At 38.3% G+C, this 13185-nt stretch overlaps 1 protein-coding gene across 6 annotated transcripts in view; it reads left to right on the forward strand.

Moving 5' to 3' along the window:
* Nucleotides 1-13185, forward strand: part of spopla (speckle type BTB/POZ protein like a) — a 183338-nt gene that overhangs the window by 78117 nt on the left and 92036 nt on the right. The window contains exons 1-2 of one of the 6 annotated variants that reach the window (XM_080199369.1): nt 5720-5871; nt 7410-7503. The exons of the other annotated variants lie outside the window; for them this stretch is intronic. The gene's annotated coding sequence lies outside the window, so the exon portion shown is untranslated. Of the gene's footprint in view, nt 1-5719; nt 5872-7409; nt 7504-13185 lie in introns of those variants that run through there. 6 annotated transcript variants of the gene reach the window in all.

A 13185-nucleotide genomic window follows, 5' to 3' on the forward strand; every position in this document is an offset into this window, starting at 1 on the left:
CTGCCTAAAAAAAAGTGGCAAGATTACTGTTATTTCCCCTTGTCAGGGTTCAAATACATAGAATTACCTCATGAAAATTCCTGCAATTTGAGTGGTTTGAGGCTGTCAACAACACTCACATTTGAATTCAATTGTCTCTCTGTCTTCGAGTGCTCATTGGTCCAATTCAAAAGCCTGTTTTGCTATGCTGGAACTCTGGCTGCTAGACTTTTGACATAATGTTGTGAAATTGGCTTCTGCAACCTGCTTTCTTCAATTTAAAAATCCTAAGCACAAAAAAAAATGCTTTTTAAAAAGACAATGCTATATGATCTCTTTTGGTTTCAGCATTTTTTAATGTTTACATTTGTCAAACATCACATTTTTAACCTTTTATATATGCAACTTCATAACACACTGCAGTACAGATTTGGCCATTATGGCCCTGAGATCACTTTGCTGCTCAGTGTCGAATGCTGTGTCAGTGAGGGGAGAATGATGATGGGGCTTCTTGAGCTATTCTCTTTCAGGAAGAGGAAGTTAAACATTATTAATGCTGATGTGTATGGTCATGTTCAAATAATAAAGCAACTTTAGTAGCAGTGTAAAGATAGCATACAAACAGATTAGTCGTTGTAGTTTTAGATAGCAAATAGGGCTGTTTAATGCCATTCAGAATTATTTTATTAATAGATCCAGCAATGGAAGTGCATGCCTTTCAGTATGGCACTTTGAGGGTTAGTTATAACACATAGATAGGAAAATATGTTGTGAAGAGTACGTGAGTAGGCTACAAAGGTGAGTGTGCATAAATCCAGAATATAAAAAATGAGATTATCCATTTTGGAAAAATAAAGCATATTATTATCTAAATGATAGTTACAGAGCTTTGAGATGCAGAGGGATCTGGGAGTCCTAGTGCTTCAGTAACAGAAGATTAGTATACAGATACAGCAAGAAATAAGGAAAGCTAATGAAATGTCATTTATTGTCAGGAGAATTGAACACACAAGTAAGGAGATAATGATTCAGTTATACGGGGCATTAGTGAGACATACTTGAGTGCTGTCTACAATATTGGTCATGATGTGGGTATGCCGGCGTTGGACTGGTGTAAACACAGTAAAAAGTCTGACAACACCAGGTTTTAGTCCAACCTATTTATTTGATAATATACTCGCAAGCTTTCGGGTTAGCCCCTTCGTCAGGTGAATAGAGAGTTCTGGCCTCAGACAGAGCATATAAAGCACAGACAGTTTAGAGCTAAACTGTCTGTGCTTTATATGCTCTGTCTGAGGCCAGAACTCTCCATTCACCTGACGAAGGGGCTAACCCGAAAGCTTGCGAGTATATTATCAAATAAATAGGTTGGACTAAAACCTGGTGTTGTCAGACTTTTTACTACAATATTGGTCTGTGAGGAGGGACATGAATATGTTGGAAGTTGCGCAGAGGAGGTTTACTAGACTAATAATTGGAATAGGTGGCTTGTCTTATGAGGAAGCGTTGTTTTAAAGATCAACAGTTAAATGTTGTCAATGTCTGTCAAATTTCAGTTACTCTTAACCAAGCCAATCAGATCTATGTTTAAAGTTGTGTTGCTGTGTATAGGGAGAATGTGACGTATATTTAAAATGTGAAACTGCTCTCTGTTCATTTTCTGAGATCAGTCCTTCTCTGTGAAACTGATCTTGTGATCAATGGTGAGCCTTCTTCCTTCCCTATCAGCCCAAACTCCAGGTGTGTTTCCAAGAATTCCCTCATTCCCTCTTCAAACATCAGGAGTCTGTGATTAAAAGTCTCTCGCACTGATCTGTTCAGGGATTTTTTTTATTACAAGTTATTTAGGTCCCCAAATAACAACAAAAAATAGAATATAGTTTATAATTTTTACATTTAATACAGAAGTGCCAACAAAGAATGTTATAGTTAAAAGTAACTATGGAGAATCTGTTATGAACATGTGTGAGTTGCAGGAGTTAGCCATTTTTCAATGAGGCTTATTGGAAAAGTTTGAAAATCATGCAGTAAACCAAAATCTTAGTTTTGATTTTTTTTGAGATTCTGATCCTCAAATTCTCTTTGCCTCAGCCAACTGAAAGCTGAGCTGGAATATTTTGTTGTCTGTGCCGGTCTTTTTTGAGAGGAGTTCCCAAGTTGTGGCAAGTGGTCTACATTTTTCTGGGTTTTGCTGATTTTGATCAATGTGGAGACGTGTTGTACTAAGGGAGCTGGTTGGGAGGGCATCTTAATTTTCTCAGTGTTCAGTAAAAGGCTCATTTTCTTGGAGGCTTCGGAGGAGGAGTTAACAATGACCTGGATCTAGTTTCTGAGTGAGCAGACACACACGTCACCTGCATTATGAAGCTCAATAACTGAAGTTGGAGTGATTTCAGTTTTGGATTGAAAACGGCATAGATTGAACAGCTTCTTGTCTGTTCTGTAAGTTACTGGAGATGTTGTGGAGGAATGCAGTGAGGAAGATGGATTAGAGGCCTAGTATGATACAGCCTTTTTTGACCCCAGTCTTAATTGAGATGAGGTTTGCTTCAATTGGTAATGATCACAGCTTGCATGTCATCATGAAGTAGGGTGACAAATTTCTGAGGGCAGCCAAATTTGAGGGCGATACCCATGATTGATGAGTCAGAGGCTTTTATAAGGTTGAAGAAAGCCATATACGGTGGTTGGTGCTGTTCTTTGAATTTTTGTTGGGTATGTTGCACAGTGATGATCGTGCCTGATGGGGTGCCTCTTGATGGGCAAAATCGATGCTGCATCTGGAAGGAACTCATCAGCCACAGGGTGAAAGTGAGGAAGATCCTTGCAATGATCTTGTTGAGGTATTGGATTCTGCTGGGCATCCAATTGCAATACTTACATTCAGATGACACATGAATGCTTACTTTCACCTCAGTGTGTTCGTAAAGTAGGCGAAAAGCAGAATTTTTTTTTTGTTGAGTGCTTTACCTCGATTACTGAATAGGGGTGGTTGTTTAAATATACATGTGGAGAACATTTAATTGTGTATATATGTAAGGTAGTTTTTGCTAAAATTAGTTTGCGGGAATAAAACAGTCATTATAGCTGCATGCTTGACAATTCACGAATTTCTATTGGACTACTGGATTAGGTGGAATATGTCATAAAATTATATGTGGTCGCAATAATTGCTCTGCTCAGAACTGTTTATGACCCAATAATAAATACAAGCCAACTGCGAAGTTTCATTCATATAAACAATCCAACTGGAAGCTCTTAACACTTTCCAAGGAGTAAATCTTAATTACAGTGCCTTACCTTGTTGATCACAGTTGTAAATGTCACAACACATAAATTGTCATATTAATTCACGAGAGAGTTAATTCTGTACAAAAATAAAAGTTTCAAGTTATCAGAAAGGAAGCTTCTATTGGCTTAGTTTGGCTAGTTTCAAATCATATTTTCCTTCCCTTGGTGTGATTAACTTCCTTTCGATGTGGTGATTTCTGCATGAGATATTACTCATTTTTGCAGAAAACACGTCATACTTTTTTCAAGTATTCTTCAGAATGCTATAACGAGTTGCTAGTAATATATAGTGCACCAATCATGGTAGAACCATAAAACATTACAGCACAGAAACAGGCCTTTTGGCCGCTTTGGCTGTGCCGAACCATTTTTCTGCCGAGTCCCACTGACTTGCACCTGGACCATATCCATTCACACCCCTCTCATCCATGTTGCTGTCCAAGTTTTTCTTAAATGTTAAAAGTGAGCCCGCATTTACCACTTCATCTGGCAGCTCATTCCACACTCCCACCACTCTCTGTGTAAAGAAGCCCCCCCCTCCCCAATATTCTCTTTATTTTCCCCCTTCACCCTTAACCCATGACCTCTAGTTTTTTTTCTCCCCTAGCCTCAGTGGAAAAAGCCTGCTTGCATTCACTCTATCTATACCCATCATAATTTTATACACCTCTATCAAATTGCCCCTCATTCTTCTACGCTCCAGGGAATAAAGTCCTAACCTGTTCAACCTTTCTCTGTAACTCAGTTTCTCAGTCCTGGCAACATCCTTGTAAACCTTCTCTGCACTCTTTCAACCTTATTAATATCATTCCTGTAATTAGGTGACAAAACAATACTCTAAATTCGGCCTCACCAGTGTCTTATACAACCTCTCCATAACATTCCAACTCTTATACTCAATACTTTGATTTATAAAGGTTAATGTCCCAAAAGCACTCTTTACGACCTCATCTGCCTGTGATGCCACTTTTAGGGAATTATGTATCTCTATTCCCAGATCCTCTGTTCTACTACACTCTTCAGTGTCCTACCATCTACCTTGGTTTGTCCTCCCAAAGTGCAATATCTCACACTTGTCTGCACTAAACTCCATCTGCCATTTCTCAGCCCATTTTTCTAGCTGGTCCAAATCCCTCTGCAAGCTTTGAAAACTTCTCTCACTGTCCATTGCACCTCCAATCTTTGTAACATCAGCATACTTGTTGATCCAACTTATCACATTATCATCCAGATCATCGATATAGATGACAGACAACAATAGACCCAGCACTGATCCCTGTGGCACACCACTAATCACAGGCCTCCACTCAGAGAAACAATCCTTCACTACCACTCTAGTTTCTTCCATTGAGCCAATGTCTAATCTAATTCACTACCTCTCCATGTATACCTAGCAACTTCCTAACTAACATCCCATGCTGGACCTTGCCAAAGGCCTTACTGAAGTCCATGTAGACAATATCCACGGTCTTTTCTTCATCCACTTTCCTGGTAACCTCCTCAAAAAACTTCAATAGATTGGTCAAACATGACCTACCATGCAGAAAGCCATGTTGATTAATATCTCCCTAATAAGTTTCTATCCATCTAAGTATTTGTAGATCCTATTTCTTAGTACTCCTTCCTATAATTTACCTACTACTGACGTCAAACTTACCGGCCTATAATTTCTCGGATTACTTTTTGAGCCTTTTTTAAACGACAGAACAACATGAGCTATCCTCCCATCATCCGGCACCTCACCTGTGGACACCAACATTTTAAACATATCTGCCAGGGTCCCTGCAGTTTCAACACCTAGTCTCCTTCAAGGTTCGAGGGAATACCCTGTCCGGTGCTGAGGATTTATCTACTCTGATTTGCCTCAAGACAGCAAGCACCACCTCCTCTTTAATCTGTATAGGTTCCATGACCTCCCTACTTGTTTGCCTTATTTCCATAGACTCCATGCCAGCTTCCTTAGTGAGTACAGATGCAAAAAACCCATTTAATATCTTTCCCATTTCTTTTGGTTCCATACAAAGCCGGCCACTCTGATCTTTAATAGGACCAATTTTATCCCTTACTATCCTTTTGCTCTTAATATACCTGTAGATATTATAGTAGTACTTTTGTGTTATCACATTTCTACAATTTTGATTTTAAATGTATCTATTTTCTTTTCTAAAATTTGACTGATATGTGTTTTTATCCTAGAATCATAAAAATTTATGTCACAGAAAGGAGGCCATTCAGCCCATTCTCTTTTATAAGAGAATAAGAATAAGAAATAGGAGCAGGAGTAGGCCATCCAGCCCTTCGAGCCTGCCCCGCCATTCAATAAGATAATGGATGATATGTCGCTGCTCAGTTCCACTTTCCCGCCCTCTCCCCATAACCCTTAATCCCCTCTCCTATCAAAAACCCATCATTTTGCTGGTTGTTCATGACTCGTGCTTTGCTAATAGCATGCTATGTTCTTTGGATTTGAGAAACGAAGTATTTGAAGCCATTTATGGATGAATTGGAAAAGATGCAACTTTTTTGTTTTTAAAATATGCTTTACTATACCTCCCCTGATGATATAAGTACCAAATACTTTAAGGAATTTATTTTGATGAGGTCAGTAAATTTCACCATAACTTATTCATTATCATCCTAGGTAATGTAAAAGATTAAACTCAACTACAATATTTTGTAAATGATTTTATAAGCTTTTTGTTTAGGAGTGAATAATATGATTTGTATTTTTCGGGTTCATACTGGTCCCAAACACTGAATTTATTAACATTCTCGTTATGATGCATTAATTTAGCCACTGGATAATAAGTAAATGGAACTTCTGGTGATATTAATGAACAACGTAATGGTGCATCCTTTTTCTGTTAACATCTAAGCAGTTGATTGAATTATGTGAGTCAGTTATTATAAGTGGAAACATTACACATAGTGATCTATCACCACATTTGATGTAAGACTGGGATTTTGTAGAGTCGAAAAAGACAGTATTTAAATTTTGAATGTTGTATCATATCCTGTTCAAAAGATTGCCAACCTTTATTTGACATGTCACTTAATCTCTCATGCTTTTAAACCTAATACAGACCTTCCCTTTTCCTCTGCTCTCTGCCACCACTGCATACTCCCTATTGCTTCATGACTGCGTATTTGCTTATTCATAACTAAACTTTCTTTCTCGTCAAAGATACTGCCAAACCTGCTGAGTATTTCCTGTATTTTTAAAATTTGATTTTCAGCTTCTGCAGTATTTTGTTTTTTATTGAAATCCCTGTTTGTTGGAATAGAAATATTTCCATTCCCTAAACTGGTAAACATTTTAAAATGTTTGTTCAGAATAATCTCCTTAGAAGTGTGAAATGTAGTCTCTTGACAATTGGCAACGTTCCCTTTTGGCTTCACTAAAAGCACCAATTTAAAGGTGCGATATTTCCCACATGCAAGTCAGCTTTTACAGAACCCTGATATATTGAGGATAATTAACTACTCTACTATTAACTAGCTGTTTTCCACCTCAAACAAAGCGAAACAAATCTGATGCCTGAAGTGCTTTTTAAAGTATTGTCAACACCACATGACTGGTAACATGTAAATTACTAGCGTTACGCCATTTTGCTCAATCTGCTGGGGTTAACTGACTCAGATATTCATTGTATGTAACTGCAGTTTTAATTCATGATGCTTATTGTGGGGAAATCAGCAGTGTTACTAAATGCCATAATTTATATTCTGTTGGTATGTAAAACATTATAAAATCTAGAACATCATCAAAAATGTTCAATTGGATAGAAATTTATGTTTAGAATGGTAACAGTACTGGTATAAAGCAATAGGGATCTGGGTATTGTCAGTCATAACTCGCTTGTTATCACTCCTGCCCTTGAGAGACAGTTCCAGATTCTGCTCTAGGTCTAGAGCACAAAAATCAGAACTTGACTCTCGAGAGTAGTACTGGTGTCCTCAGCAAACTTGAAAATGGCATCGGAATGGAGTTTGGCTACACCGGTGTTGAGGATAATTATGGAGGAGGTGTTTTTGCCTATCCTTTAACATTTTGATAAAACAACAACTGTGTATTTTAAAATGGTGTACTGAAACAATCTCCTCTTCACCCCCTTCCATCCCCAAAAAACCCTTTTAAGAAGATATGGTGTTCATAAGAAAATGGAACAATAATGGTCAATCTGGTACCATTTGCACAAGCTGCGAAGACATCAGAGGATTAAGTGGCAACAAGTGAGTGAGTGCAGAGTCTCCAAAACACTTTATAGTCAGAAAAGTAATGTTTAAACTGTAGTTGGTCCCTCTTGTAATGTAGGCAAGATGCAATAACATGACATTGAATGAGCAAGACACACAGGAACAGTTAAAACACCCTTTATCCACTAAATATTCAAGGAATACAGACACTCCAGGGATTGATGACTTTACCTATTGAACCACAGAGGGAGATTTGCTTCTTCAAAAAAAAGGACAGTTTATGTTATGTTATTGGGCTTTTCTGTTGCTTTGAAGAGTGCCTTAATGTTTGGTGAAATTGTTGATCCAGTAATTTTCTGATTCTGTGGAACTTCTTAAGTATTGCTACATTTGGGTCCCAAATATGAGATTTTTTTGATCCATAAGAATTAAGGCACCTGGAGGGGGACGTCCATTTACTACCAGTGCTTATCTTTCCACCATGACTTGATGTTGCTTATGGTAGAACATTATTTGATCCTTTTCTGATGGAAACTGCAAATTTGTGTAACAATAAACAGATTATAATATTACAAGGCAAAAATGACACGTGACCTCAAATGTGGGAAACATACCGAATATAGCTGGGATCAACGATCAGCATAGTATGCAGATTAAATAATAGGCAATTTAACACTATGCAAGTACGGTATTGAAAAAAAAACTGCATTGAGAGAACTGTTTTCCTTGAAGAAGGTGACCCTGCAGTTTGCAAAGCAGGACAGGAGATCTTTGGTATACCAATATTTACAGAAGTCCCTGTGAGTATGTCACACTTTCCTTTGATGCTGGCTTTCAATCATCCTGAATTTGATTTGAAAAGATTGAGGGTAAATACTTAATTTTTAAGTCATTATCAAAATATTCAGTATTTCTGTCAAATAATAATTTGCAAAATGTTGGAATCAGAAGGCTAGTTAGGGGTGCTGAGCTGTATAAGAGGTTCTGAACTTCTTTTGAACATTTAACTTTAGCAATTTTCTTGGCAAAATATGCTGGCAGATCCTTTTGTTTAAATGCTTTGTAATTAACTTTTGTCTTGTTACTATACTTTCTTTGTGCTTACACGATTCATTTGTTATTTGTTTTTCCAACCACTCCACTTGGTGCATTATTAAAAAATGATGTGTTAATAGTAGGTTGCAGTGATGTTTTTTAAATTCACGAAAGAAATTCACAAATCATAAAACCTACGGTGCAGAAGGAGGCCATTTGGCCCATTGAGCCTGCACCACCGACAGTCCAATCTAGGCCCTAGCCGCATAACCCCACACATTTACTCTTCCAATCCCCCTGACACTAAGTGGCAATTTATCATGGCCAATCAACCTAACCCACACATTTTTGGATTAATAAATAATGAAACAAAATAATAGAAGTACTCAACAGTTAAGCAGCATCTGTGTTGAGAGAAAGTGTTAGCGTTTCACATCTCTGGTCTTTAATCCAAAAAAACTAGGGATGTAACAAGGCCTAAACATGTACAAAAACATGGGTGACGGTTTCAGCAAAAGTCAACCTTGGTTACAGAAATCTGTAACATTGCAGAGGTAGAAGTGGGATGCCTTTATGATGGACTGGAACTGGTCAACATGACTTTTATAAAAAGGATAAAAGAAAAAAAGACATTTGTTCATAACATGTAGCGCACTTCATATCCTTAGAACATCCCAAATCACTTCTATTATCCTTGAAGTGCAATCCCCATTTCAGTGTAGGTGTAAGTGCCCCAATCAGCTTGAGCACAACAATATCCCTCAAATATCAGTCAGATAAATGACAGGTTAATTTGTTTTTGTCATGTTGGATGAGGATAACATTAGCATTTCAGTGATATTTCATCAGAATTGAAAAAAAGTTAAGAGATGTGACAACGGCATAGGGAAGAGGGCAGCGGAAGGCACTTTTGAGACGAGTTTTCAGTCCCTGCAAATCAATGAATAGCATGGGTACACAACAGTTCTTCCATTTGGTCAGCAGGAAGAGGAGGCAGTTTGGCTTTGCATACTACCACAGCTGGATGTGGGGGGGTGCAGGGGAGTGGTTCTGGGATGCATTGCTCTTTCAGAGAACCAGCAAAACATAATGGGCTGAATGTCCTCCTGTGCTGTAAGCATTCTATGTTTCTAGATTGGAGGAAAGGATTGGGTGGGATGGTGCACAAGAACATGAGAATGCATCAGTCTTGACTCCTATTCTAGTTTCATAACTTTTGTTTATATTGGAAAGCTATCTGTTCGTTTAGGTGACAACTTGGCTCAGTGATAGCATTGTTGCCTTTGATGCAGAAGGTTGTCAGTTTAAATCCTAATAAAACTAGCACTTTCTGCAGAGAGATTGCAATGCTGTAATTGTTGTCTTGAAGCTGAGGCCTTGAGCAAGGTATCAGGGTAGATAGGAATATGCAGCTGAGGTTACAGTCAGATCAGCCGTGATCCTATTGGATTGCGGAATAGACTCGAGGGGTTGAGCGGTATGCTCCTGCTCCTAATTTATATGTTTGATCATAAATTGTTTATCTATCTACTGTTTGAGAGATGTTATCGTGGTCAAATTCTTTGCTGCATTTACCTACATTAAAATGGTGATTTCATGACACATTTATTTGGTTGTAAGTTGCTTTATGATATGAAGAAATGAAATGTGCTACTTATATACAAACAATGCTTTATTTTTTCTTTCCTCCTTGTACGTTGAACATTCCTAGCAATCAAAAAAAAAGTCTACACTAAGTTCCCCCTCAACGGTCGCTCACTTAACATTGTTTCCTTTGGACATTGTTAATAAATCCCTTGAACGTTGCCAGTTTCACTTCAATGTCCTTTGCCACAGACTTCCCCTCTTGTACCTTGTCTGTTCACATGACCTTTCCCGCAATGCTTCTGCTCTCACCCCTTGTTGATGACCGATCTCTGTTCTCACTGTAGTCCCATGAGTCTTTCCTTCAACTCCTCTTATAGCTTCTAGATTCTGTTCTGAACTTGCACGGAAGTCCTGGGCTCCATTTAGTGACTGATGTTGGTGCAGGTAGTCCTGGGAATTCAGCTGCTACCTATGCTGACTAGCCTCTGCCACCAGATGGAGCCTGGTCAATCTAAAAGTATTATGCTGGGGGTGAGTGGAATTTTTAATAACGGTTTGCATATTTAATGTTGTACTTTTATATTTAGTAGCGCTATATTTTTGTAAGTTATTGCAGCTAGGAATGCACTGTTCTGTAAATATATGGTGCTGTATTTCGAACTGTACATTGGAGATTTCTTGCTGGAAAATCAGAGGAGCCAATTTCTGGCTTTAACATGAATTACCATGGGAACCTATGACTCACTCAAGCTCATTTCACTTAAAGTCCTGATTTTCAGGAACACGACCACAACTTTAAGTGAAGGCTCGCTGCCCAATTCCCATCTTTGCCTCAGCCCATCTGCTACTGGAACCTCTGTTATCTTGAGTGCATCCAAAGCTCTACTGATAACTTAAATTGCTGAAAGTCCTGCTTGTCCATCTATCCTTGCTTACTGAATTATTGTGCCTTTCAGTTCAACAACAACTCCAATTTAAAATTTTTTAATTTGTATTCATTTTCTTCCTTGACCATGCTCCTTCCTATCTCTAACCTCCTCCAGCCCTGCAATTTTCCCTTTTTAGTTGTTTTTGTCAGTCTTGCACAAAATTCTCCTTTTATGAGCGAGACAATTCATGGGCTCCAGATTGACCATGCTGCTCTAGATCCCATTCCTACTGGGCCAAAGCTGTGTGATATGAGAAACAAATAAGGCTTGGTTTCTTTGATGTCATATGAAAACCTTGCAAAAAAATACTATTTCATATGGTATATACCAAATGAGATTGTGTTCGGGATACATCAGCTTAAATGTTTAGCAGTGTGGGCGATTTTTTTTATGTTAATTCCTAGATTTCTCTATAATCAAGTCATGTGCAGCAATGCATAATGGGAGAGTGAATATCATGCTTCAAAAATAATGTGAATTGAAAACATATTCTCTCATAATTGCACTAGTTTTCTTATCCATTGAAGAATGTGAGCTATCCTGAATGGAGCTGCTCTATAAGGATGCAGAGGAATGTATTGCTTTTGTCCAGCTTGCTTTTATCAGAAGTTGATTCTGAACTTTGATTTATAAAATGCATACTTTTCCTTTTAGTAATGGAATCTGCTATACATTGGTAATGCATTGAAAAGTATTGATGTCCTAAATGAACTCTCATGTTTTGAATTGGTGAATTGTGGCGCCCTTTGTTCATAATGCAGTATACATTATAAATGGATGCATTGGCCTTGTCAGTGACACCTACGTCCCTTGAGCGAATAAAATAAATTACTGAGGCATAGGCCAGGGGGACTTTGTTAGGTGAACAGTATTTTGCATGCCTTGGATCTAAAATTTTATCTCAGATGGATGGTGACTTTGTTTTCTTAGTATTAATTCTTGGTAAACAGTCTGGAACCAAAAAATACCTGCTTAGATTTCCCTAAATGAGTCATAGAATCCTTACTATGCAGGAGGAACCATTCGGCCCACCGGGCCTGCACCAACATCAGTCTCTCCCAGGCCCTATCACCATATCCTCAAGTATTTACCCTAATAATCCACTTATTTACTGTAATGAACCCCCTGACATCAACGCACAGTGGTTAGCACTGTTGCTTCACAGCATCAGGGACTCAGGTTTGATTCCCAGCACGGATCACTTTGTTTGGAGTTTGCACATTCTTCCTTTATCTGCGTGGATTTCCTCTGGGTGCTCCAATTTCCTCCCAACGTCCAAAAATTGCAGGTTAGGTGAATTGGCCATGCTAAAAATTCTCCCTCAGTGTACCCGAAGAGGTGCTGAAGTGTGGCAACTAGGGGATTTTCACAGTAACTTTATTGCAGTGTTAATGTAAACCCTCTTGTGACTAATGAATAAACTCAATTTAGCATGGCCAATCCACCTAACCCTTACATCTTTGGAGTGTGGGAGGAAACCCATGCAGACACGAGAATGTGCAGACTCCACACAGATAGTGACCCAAGGCTGGATTCAAACTCGGATCCATGGCACTGTGAGGCAGCAGTTCTAACCACTGTGTCTGAGTATTTTTTTTTGTCCTAAAATGTAACTAAAATGTGTGCAGATTAAAATAGTATTGTACTTGTTTTTTACTGCTGAAATTTTTATCATTTTTGATAAAGATAAGTTAAGTGTGTAGACAAAAAGTTGGCAGGTGGAATCTAATGTTGGAAAATGTGAACTTGACAACTTTGGCAGGAATAAGAGAAAAGCAGTGTGTTATTTAACTGAGGAGAGATCACAACTTCTTGGTATGAGAGAGATCTGGGTGTTCAGGTACACGAATCTCAAGAGGTTAATATGTAGTATAGCAAGTGATTAGGAAGGCAAATGGAATGTAGGTGTTGATTGCAAGGGGATAAAATATAAAAGTACAGAAGTCTTACTGCAGCTGTACCAAATCTGGTTAATTCTCTACAGTTTTGGTCTCCTAATTCAGTTGCGTTCTTTTTCAAATATGAAGCATTTCAGAGGAGATTTACTCATCACATTGCTGGGATGAAGGGTTGATCTTCTGAAGAAAGGCTGAACAGCTTGGTCTTTTACTCATTGGATTTTAAAGGATGAGAGGTGATCTTGTTGAAATATATAAGATCCTGAGGG

The sequence above is a fragment of the Carcharhinus amblyrhynchos genome, chromosome 11, assembly GCF_965287045.1.
Source record: "Carcharhinus amblyrhynchos chromosome 11, sCarAmb.v2.hapA, whole genome shotgun sequence".
NCBI lineage: Eukaryota > Metazoa > Chordata > Chondrichthyes > Carcharhiniformes > Carcharhinidae > Carcharhinus > Carcharhinus amblyrhynchos.